The sequence below is a fragment of the Podarcis melisellensis genome (genome assembly GCF_964234715.1).
Source record: "Podarcis melisellensis genome assembly, chromosome: 2".
In the NCBI taxonomy this organism is placed as follows: Eukaryota; Metazoa; Chordata; class Lepidosauria; order Squamata; family Lacertidae; genus Podarcis; species Podarcis melisellensis.
In genome coordinates this window covers 65,897,362-65,908,234 of record NC_138529.1, presented here as the reverse complement: position 1 = coordinate 65,908,234, position 10,873 = coordinate 65,897,362, and positions in this window count along the sequence as shown.

Below are 10,873 nucleotides of genomic sequence, written 5' to 3'. Positions count from 1 at the left end.
TTTCCGAAGATCATTGATAGAAATATGGGATAGGTATAAAAGCCTACTTGAACCAAAAACTCCGCACTGGTTGTCACCATTAGAGGTTATGAGTGTTAAAAAAATCAGTATGAGAAGGAATTGGATTGCATATGGAAATTTGATTATTAAGGAAGGGGGGGAATGGAAAATGAAACCCTATGAAGAAGTAAAAGAGTTTGTATATGATTGGTTGCATTATTTTCAAATAAATGAAATGTTTAAAAAAGATCTTAAGGAATATGGATTTGAAGAGAAAGATTCAAAATTTCAAATAGAAATAATAAATAATGAATATAAAATTCTATCTAAAATGTATAAGATATTGCTGGAATGGCATACAAAGGATGAAGAAGTTAAATCTGTTATGATACAATGGGCCAGAGAGTTTGGTTATAATATACAATTTAATGATTGGATTAAACTATGGAACGAAAATATTAAATTTACTGCATGTACTGCATTAAAGGAAAATGTTATGAAAATGATTTACAGATGGTATATTACACCGGTAAAACTTGCAAAAATGTATAAAACTTGTAAAAAATGTTGGAAATGTAAAGAAAAGGATGGTACTTTCTATCATATGTGGTGGGAATGTAAGAAAGTGAAGAGCTTCTGGGAATTGATATATAATGAATTGAAAAAAATGTTGAAATATACATTTGTTAAGAAACCAGAGGCCTTTCTCTTAGGAATTATAGGAAATGAAATAAATAGAAAGGATTGTAAACTTTTCCAATATGCAGTAACAGTGGCAAGAATATTACTGGCCCAGAAATGGAAACAATAACAAGTACCAACATTGGAGGAGTGGAGAATGAAGCTGATGGACTATGCAGAACTTGACAAACTGACAGGGAAGATCAGATATCTATGAGACCAAAAGTTCATCGGGTAGTGGGGAAAGTTAGTAGAGTATTGGGAATGTATAAGTGACAATGAAATAACGTTAGTGGCATTCAAAGAAGCTCTGTAAAACCCTAAGAAATATTGCAAAAAAGAAAAACAGATGCCGAAGGGTATGTTAAAAGGCAATAGCAAATTTAGGAATGTGTAATTAAAAAGTTCAATTCGGATGATTATCAGAGAGGCTGAAGGAAGTCCAAAAATGAGAAAATTTGTCAAAGTTATAATGTGGTGTGATATGTATTTTTCTTGACGAAAATCAATAAAAAATATTATTTTTAAAAAAGAGAGATTTAGGGGTCCACTGCAATTTGCACTTCTCCAAATTCAGTATCAAATACAGTGGTATCAAAAGATGCATCTAATGTCACATCCACACAATACCTTTAAAGGACTCTTATACCACTTTGATAGCCATGGCTTCCCCTCCAAGAATCCTGGGAACTGGAAACTGTAGCTCTGTCAGAGGTTTCCTGACAACAGGGCAGACTTTGGTAACGTGGTACCCTGATTGAGGCCAAAATTTGGCTCCCACAAATGGATCTTCCCACTTACGGATCTTCTCAATTTTGTGCTGCCTCAGCTCACCATTCTGTGCGGGGGAACCACCCACACTGCCCTAAATCCGGCACTGCTGACAGCTCTCAGCACGCTTAACGAACTACATCTCTCAGGGTTCTTTGGGCAAAACCATGCCTGTTAAAGTCAATTAAGGGTGCTTTAAATGTATGTGGTGGATGAGACCAAAATATGCTGTTGGAGAGAAAATGTATTCCTTTGAATGCCTCCAAACTGTCCCCCTCCCCAAAAAAGGTTTGGGGAGGATCAGGAAATCCCCCAGAAGAGCATGCAGGGGGCGGGGAGTGGAATCATTCCGCTTGTCAATGCTGGAACTGATCACCTTTGCATGATGCTGAATTCGTCCCATATTGTGAAAGAAAATGATATTTAAACGGTATTTTGAGCGAAAAGACATATTACAACTTTTTTTTTAAAAAGACATATTAAAACTTTTTTAAAAACAAACAAACTGGAATGAAATAATGGGTAAAACATGTGAAAGTGACATGGAACAGAAGGATGACTACATAGGTTCACCCATCCCTAGCTAAGAAAGATGGGAGGACAAAAGGACACATCAGAAGACAAGATGTTGCCCTGAAGCCAAGTGAATCTTAAACCATAGAGTTGGTGGTGGGGTGTGTGCAAAAAGAGCAACTTGGATGAGGAAACTGCACCACCCGGTTGGATTGGGAAGGGACCATCATTTCACTTGCCAAAATGATTAGGTCCAAATCTGAGTATCATTTCACGGGGAGGAATTTGTTTCCAAATCCCATCAGGTATATGAGGTCATCAGGCAGAAGCCCCTTACTCTGTTTCCCATCCCTTCGAGGTACAGGAGGCTTATTTTGGAGCACAGGGTGGGGGTGGGGATGAATCTTAGGATCAGTGGGGAAACAGCACTATTTGCAGTGAGCCTGTTTCTTTCTCCAGGATTTATGTTCTTTGTGAACTCTGTGAAATGGAGGGAGCAATATCTCTGTTCTCTGTAAATGAGAGGAAGAGCATTTTTAAAATCTTAGCTTGGGTCTGTAAGGCATAAACCTTATGCATGTTATATTAGATTCTCAGCAGACCACCACCCTGAACATTGGTGTGAGACCTTTGGAATCTTTAGCACAAAGATGAATCCTGTGTTCTGCCTTCAGTGCCAATGTCCTGTGCACATTCCTGTGGAGGGAGGACTTCAGAGACCAGTTCCCATGTGTCCTCTCTCATCCACTGCAAAAGTGGTCAGGAAAACTGACTGCTGTCCCTACTTTCATGCAATCCAGCTCACTCCACTCCCACTTTCCTCATTCAAAACAGAGTCAAACGTTTGCGAGACTAACAGGACAGAGTTCTTCATGTTGTGTCCTGTTCCCTTTGCTGTAGCAAGTGGATAAGCCAAAGTTCCTCACAAATGCGTTATCCATGCTGAAGAGGACTCTAATGAGCTCCATCTCTATCCTGTGGCAGGTGAACATGGTAGGAACCTGACATTATATAAACTGCCACTCATCTAGGTCACACAGGCAGATTCTTGGTGCACCTTCCCATCTTGCAAAAACCAAGGTAAAACACCTATTGTTAATAGCTGCAAATGAACAAATGTAGGAATTCCCCCCTCCTTCCTTTCAACCAGTTCTCATTGGCAAAACTCACTTTTTCCAAGAAGCCTTTGGCATAACTCCTGACTCCTTATTCAACTCAGCCAAAGTGCACCTCACTTAACTGGACACATACATGTTCTTCCTCTCTCACTTTCAACTCCATCCTCCTCTCACACCTCTTCTGTCTTCCATCATGGCGGATTTGAAATTGCAACCTCCTCAGGGCAGAGATTCCTGTCTTTCTGTTTGCTGCTCTGGACAGTTGCATACACTTTAGGATCGGACAACGATATTCATTTCTTTGTAACATTTGTACACTGCTTCATTGTCAAAACCTCTGAACGGAACATAAAATATACATTAAAATTCCTATTCCCCTTTGCACATGGTGTGGTAAAGGAGCTGTCCGTGTCAGCAGTGAACTCTCTGGTTCTAGAGACTCAACCAAAGCCATCTTTAATGACTTTTCAGCACCAGGCAAATTCCTGTTTTTATTTTCCAGTGCTTTGCTAAATACACTACTAAGAGGTATTTCACTTTATGAAACATATTTATATATATATTTATTTATATGAGCTTCTTAGCTTCTGCATCTTGCTGTGGTTTGAATGTGTATTTTCTCTCCACGTGGTCATTTCTGTGACTGAAATTGTACAATTTGATTTGATTGTATTCTGATATGATATGGTATGGGTTTTTATTTGATTGCCGCATTACAATAAGTTGTTGTTGTGGGTGGTGGTGGTGGCAATGTGATTTTAATTGGTTGTAATTGTTCATTGCCCTGAAAACTAAGGTGGTAAGGAACTTGATAAATATGACTAAAAATAAATAGGTTTGCCTAGGAATGCAACCTTACTTGAGAAGAAAAATTCAAACTGGCATTTCCTGGTTGTTATATGACAAGGGAAAGGGCTTGCCAGAATTTTTTGTCTGGATACTTTGCAAGCTCTTCCATACTAGATGGGAGCTGATTGTCAAAATTATGTCTGATAATAAAAATTTATAGGCATTATCTAAAAAAATGCTCAGTAAGTGTTGTTTGCTTTAAAACCACAATTAAATATCTCTTCTCCTCCTGACATGACATGATCATACCCCCCTGAGGATATTGTGCATTCACTCCTTCCATATTTGGGGAGGGGTGAGATAAATATGCAATGTTCCTTCCTTAACTATGTGAGGAGGAAGGTTACTGCTCTTGCCTGGTGTGACTCATGTGTAATGCCTTCAGTCTATGACTTTTTCCTCAACCCTGTTGCTGATTGATCCCCATATACAATACAGAATACATATGCCTGTCATCAGGCTTGGCAGGTTTGCCTGTGGATGTGATATTTGGTTCGTGCTCCTATAAAATTGAGGTGACCAGAAGATTGGGCAGGACGACTTTAAATTCATTCCTACTCTGTAATTGCAATCCGTAATTTAAAAATGGGTTACATGTATCCAAAGTGCCCGCTCCACACACGTTATACACAAGAGCCTTTAAAAGTTAATGCAAGAACTCCCCACCCCCAACCCCTGTAGCAACAAAGGCATTTAGGAACTTGTTATGATAATGACTTGTGTTTGGACAGTTTTTAAGCCGGATGTTTAGCTGAGGAATTTTTATAGTTTTAACTATTTTGGCATGTGATTGTGTTTGAGATGATTTCGCTTGCTATTCTGATTCAACATGACAAAAAGCAACGTCAAAAAGGAAGGACAGAAGAAGTACCGAGATTCCCTGCTACCTCTTTGACTTTTGTTTTGTTTTCTGCAGACTCCCCTCTCCTTTGGTGCTTCAGAGTCATATTCCTTTCACAACCCAATGCCAAGCCTGAATGAAGGGGACTTGAAAGCAGACTCACATGCACTGGAGAACTGGAGAAACATATACAGCCTGGTGTGTGCTCTGCACACAGGCAGAGATAATCATAGAATCATAGAAATGTAGAATTGGAGGGGACCCTGAGGATCATCTAGTCCAACCCCCTGCAATTTGCAGCTGTCCCATACAGGGCTTGAACCTGCAATCTTGGCATTATCGGCCCCACACTCTAACCAACTGAGCTATTCAAAGCGATTGCTCAATTGCAATTACAATCATTTAAATGTGAGCAAGTTTTAAATCTAGCTGAGAGGCAGAGTTATTTCTAAAGGTACATTGATGGCAAATAACAAAAATATAAAGGAGGGGGATGCGAAAGAAGAAGTGTGAGAATGTTGATTGTGTGGTGTCATTTTTCTGGTTAAGCAAAAGGACTATTGCAATGATTCCGGGTCAGCAGAGAACAAGCCACTTTCAGGTTATAAATTAGTACTAGCCACTACCTACTGGGGAGGAGAGGGGATATCCTGAAACAGCGAGCATAGTTTTATCATTGAGGAAGGCAGCTTTCCTCCTGCCCACGTGAACAGACCTGGAGAGCAAAGGCTGCCAACAGTGCCCCTTGCATTGATCCAAGTTCTGCATTTAGCTGATCATTACTCCTTCTCCTGCCATGTGCAGAGCTCTGGAAAAGAAACAATTGGGATCGGTGCAAATTGCTTTTAATTGTAAAGAATATCGCAGAGTTAAAACATTTGGCCTAGAAAATGATAGAATTATTGCAACGGAGGGAGACTACATGCAGTGAGGTAGTTTCGACAACTGGAAGGGACATGTACTTTTCTGCTCAGATGGGAATGCATTTAATCCAGAGCTCATCCGGTCTTTTTTTCAGTGCTACAGCACAGTCCTGAAATTAATATTCCTATATTCATAAAATTGTAAGGCTGCCATCGCATGGCCCCCACTGGAGGATTTGTATGGTTGCATCACAATCCTAGATTTACAGGGGTGGCAAGCTACGCAAGCAGGCTTGGCAGCCCATCATCACCATCAAAATGTAATACCTAAGAAAAGGTCAAAACAAATATTTTCAAATACTCAAAATCCCTCCATTTTTCTCCAGTTTCACCATTCTGGTTATTTAGAATCAGAAATTTCAATGCAAAATCCAAGTACGAAGCTTTAAGCTCGAAATTGGGGTGCTTTAGGCTTGTTGGCGTCCTGTGACTATTTCGATTTTGGCAGGCTTCAAACACAAGCTTTCAACTGTCAAGTGCTCATTGCTATGGCATGTTATTGATCAAATGTCAGATACTAAAGTCACTGTATGATTTTCATCAAGCACTATAAGATTTTAAAGCGCTATTATATGTCAACTAACAAACACCTTCTAATATTCTATATTTTTTGCATGTCAACCATCAAATGATGTCAAATGTGATTGTAGCTTTCTTTCTTTCTAAGCTTATGGTGGAGACCTCAGTGGGAAGAACAACTGAAAGGCAGCTTGCTGATCATTAGTGATCATACTCTGCAGTGTAGAAGGGATCTTTTTTGTTGTTCTACCACATGGGATCCGCAAGATCATGAAGTCCCACCTTTCCCGCTTCCTTTTGGTTTTGGTTACCTCCCCACCCCATCCCAATCACAGCTGCACTAAAATCCTGGATACCTGAATTGTTTTCAGCCAGGCAGCAATCACTTTTCCATCAGAGGAGACCAGAATGAAAGGCTGAAACAATTATCCAAGAAGTTCCTTCTACTGATGAGAGTTGTTTCACCCTACACTTCTTTGTCTAATTGGCTACACCTCCTTTCCTAAATGTCAACCCTTGCCATGACTACATTCATTGGCTAAAAAATGCTACAGGCTGGTTTCTTATAAAGGAAATGAACAAAATAGACATTTTGCCTCATATATCAGGTCATACAAAGGCTTGCTTTATTTGTTTTGTAAATGAAAGCTTGGACTACGTGGCTCATCTAGAGGAGCATCTGTCCCCTTGCCTTCTTGCATAGAGCATGATCCAGAATTATCTGCAATAGCTTCCCCTAACCTAATGACCTCCAGATTTTTTGGGCAGCACCTCCCATCATTTCTGACCTCTGGCAATGTTGAGTGGGGCCAATTGGAGTTGTAATCCAAAGCCTCTGAAGAGCCTCAGGTTGGGGAAGGCTGATCTACAATTGGAAAAAAACATGCATACATTCCATGACAGATGCTGTGGAGTGTATTCATGGGATGTAGACCATTAGAAAAACACTGTGATAGACAACTATGTGTCAGGGGTCCATGCAATCAGGTATGAAATGTCACTGCAAGTTGATGATCAGATGTTGCCATATATATATATATATATATATATATATATATATATATATATATGCAGGTTTTGGTGTCCTCGGGTGTCTTCCCGTGTAAAAGTTGGGGTGTCTAGGCGACGTTTCGACGAGGTCTCACTCGTCATCTTCAGGCTGGTGCTTTCGGCTTCTTGTTACTGGAACAGAGCAGGATCTCAGTGTTTGAGTTCCTATAAATACTGTTGAGGGGGTGTGGTGTATAGCCTCCAATGTTCTGGGCAGAGAGGAAGTTCCCAGGCTAGTGTGCCTTTTCTTCTTTTGTTCCTTAATTACTTGAGGGATATCTTGAGTGATTTCTTGAGTGATATCCTGAGTACCACTTAGGTGGGTCATTAGGTGTGGATTAGTTGCTAAAGTCTTTGTGTCTTGACCTCTTGAACTTTGTGAAGAGTTTTTCTGAGAAGAAAAACTCTTCACAAAGTATATATATATATATATATGTATGCAGGTTTTGGTGTCCTCGGGTGTCTTCCCGTGTAAAAGTTGGGGTGTCTAGGCGACGTTTCGACGAGGTCTCACTCGTCATCTTCAGGCTGGTGCTTTCGGCTTCTTGTTACTGGAACAGAGCTCTGTTCCAGAAACAAGAAGCCGAAAGCACCAGCCTGAAGATGACGAGTGAGACCTCGTCGAAACGTCGCCTAGACACCCCAACTTTTACACGGGAAGACACCCGAGGACACCAAAACCTGCATTCCTGTACCCGTGAAAATCTACGAAAGCATATATATGTATATATATATATATACATATATATATGCTTTCGTAGATTTTCACGGGTACAGGAATGCAGGTTTTGGTGTCCTCGGGTGTCTTCCCGTGTAAAAGTTGGGGTGTCTAGGCGACGTTTCGACGAGGTCTCTCACCTCTACGGGGAGGAAACCTTCTGAAGATGACGAGTGAGACCTCGTCGAAACGTCGCCTAGACACCCCAACTTTTACACGGGAAGACACCCGAGGACACCAAAACCTGCATATATATATATATATATATATCAGTTGGCCAATATCTGTTATCGTTGGTTGTTAAATATGAACAACAACAAAATATTTTAGATGATATTCAAAGAGTATTCAAGCATCCAGAGAATACTTGGAGAATATTTGACTCCAACTTTGGAAAATAGAAAGTTTAAAAGAATCTTAGGAAATTTAATTTCAGCTCAAAAAGTGGGTTTATTAAGCATGTGCAGAGTGCCTTCACCACTAACTAATTACAACATGTCCTATAAACATGGGCTTATTTTAGGTGGAAGTAGGTTTTATGCTAGGAGGGGGCAAAACCGAGTTATCGGTGACGCAATTGGTCAGTTAAGTATTTTTATTTATTTATTTACTTGATTGATTGGGGGGCAGCTGCCCCCCTGCACCCCCTGGCTATGCCCACGCCTACAAAACTTGGAATAAGGAGCAGGGTACCAGGTCCTCAGGCTTTGGGACTTTCAGGTAGATTTGAAGCCAACTACCTCCCCCTAGTGAAATTAACTATGCATGTGTTTGATTAAGTTGAATGGAGAATGTACATAAATGCAGGTATTATTCTGTGCTGACCAGGTGATTGTGTGAACTCCTGCTGACTCTGTCAGTTTAATATTTATTCATATCTAGAGGATTTCTGGCCCACCCATCACCATAAGGATCCCAGATAGTTTGCAGAAAATAATAATGATAATATCAGTAAAGGTTACATAGGAATATTAAATATTAAGCCTGCACACAATGCAGATTTTATGACCATTCACTGTTCAACTCAGATGAACCCTGTACAGCACATGCCCCTATTTGTATACTCAGTGAGACTCTGGTAAAGCAATGCACTCCACTGCCAGATTTCTTGATCTTCACAAATATGAATGTCAGTTAAAATGAAGCTGAATTTTGTACTCGCAGCAGTCTTTGACTTGTGGGGTTTTAGACACAATGCTGCATACATGTGTTGCCCTCTTCATTCAATATTCATTTGGAATACAGTCAGACAGAAAGAGCTATGGATGTTCAAAATGGCCCCATGGAAATAAATGAAATCAGATCTCTGTCAGTGGTTACCTGTCTGCCTTCCTGGAAATCAGTTTATAAACTGATGTTTGTCTGTGTGTCTCTCTATAATCATCTGTTATATTATCTGCATATTGAGGCAAGTGAATTTTGAAAGAGGCTCTTTAGCAATACGCTGCAATACAAGGTGTTAGAACCACATTATTTGCATGTTTTTGCAAGCGTGAACAACGTCGGTGCAACACCTGTGCAGATTTACACGTGTAGACACGGACAAAAAGAAAGAAGGAAAGTCGGAGAAAGCCACCCTGAATTTAGTTTTAAAGTTTCTCCCATATAAAAGTCTTCTTTGCGAGAAGGGCTGGGAGACGATACCAAGCCCGCAGTCTTTGGGCAGGAAAAGAGAAAAGAACAAGTCAAGTCTCTGGCTGCAACTTCCTAACGATCAGTTGATTTACCCTGGGAGGATAAAGCGTTTGTTTTTGCGCCACGTTATTATAAAAAGGCTGACCAGGCTTGTCAAAGTGCCCCTCTCCATATGCTAGCACCGCTGATGAGAAGTTGCTCTTTGGGGAGAATCCGACACGCATGGAGAGGTTTGGGGCGGAGGGCTAGATCACTTTTAGGGAAGATAAGCAGTTAGGGGGCACGCACGAAGATGTCCCGCTAGACGTCAAGTACGAGAAAGCGGGAGGCTCTGGCACTTGGCGGTCAAGGCGATCGAGAGAGGAAGGAAAGGGAACGCGGGGAGAGTTTTGACGCACGGAGACTTAAGTCAGCTCCAGAATTTGAGTCGGTTCCAGAACGCTGCTTGCAGCGGAAATGTTGCAGAGTGTGCGTGTATGGGTATGTAATCGAGAGAGAGAGAGAGAGAGAGAGAGAGAGAGAGAGAGAGAGAGAGAGAGAGAGAGAGAGAGAGAGAGGGTGGTTCTTGAGAGCGTTTGTGCGAAGAAACTGCCACAAAGATACGTGTTACACGTGTGGCGCTCGTGTGCATGCATCACTGGGTTTCTTTCAACTGTCTTCGTCGCCTTCTCTTTCTCGGAACAAACCAAGCAAGAAAAAGAAAATAGTGGGCTTGTGTGTGTGTATATATATATAAATTAAAAAAAAACCATCGCCGCTAACCCCGTCCATTTGAACCACAGCGTCCTATTTGAGACACGTGTTTCCAAGACTCCGGATTACAAGAATGAAAAACCATCACCATTCTAATGGAAATCGTTCTAAACTGAAGTGAAACTCTTTTCTTTCAGGAAAGAGTCCTTTCTCCATTCTGTCCCACGACTCCCCATCCTAAAAAAGAATTACCCGACCTTCCTGGATTTGAAAGAGGGATAAAATGAGCCCATTAGGCACTTTTTAAACTGATGCGCCCTTGGTTTATTGGCAAAGGAGAAAAGAAATAATATTTTTTATGCCCTTGGTGGGGCGAGAAGTGGCACTTCCTCGTCGGAGAGTGACTTCTACTATGTGGAGGCCACGTGAAAAGAAATAAGGGAGGACGAGAGAGACATAATAATAATAATAATAATAATAATAATAACGCGCTGAGCTATCTGCGCAATGAAGACTCCGAACGACGGGTTCTTATTTTAAAAAACACAAGGCATATTTTGTG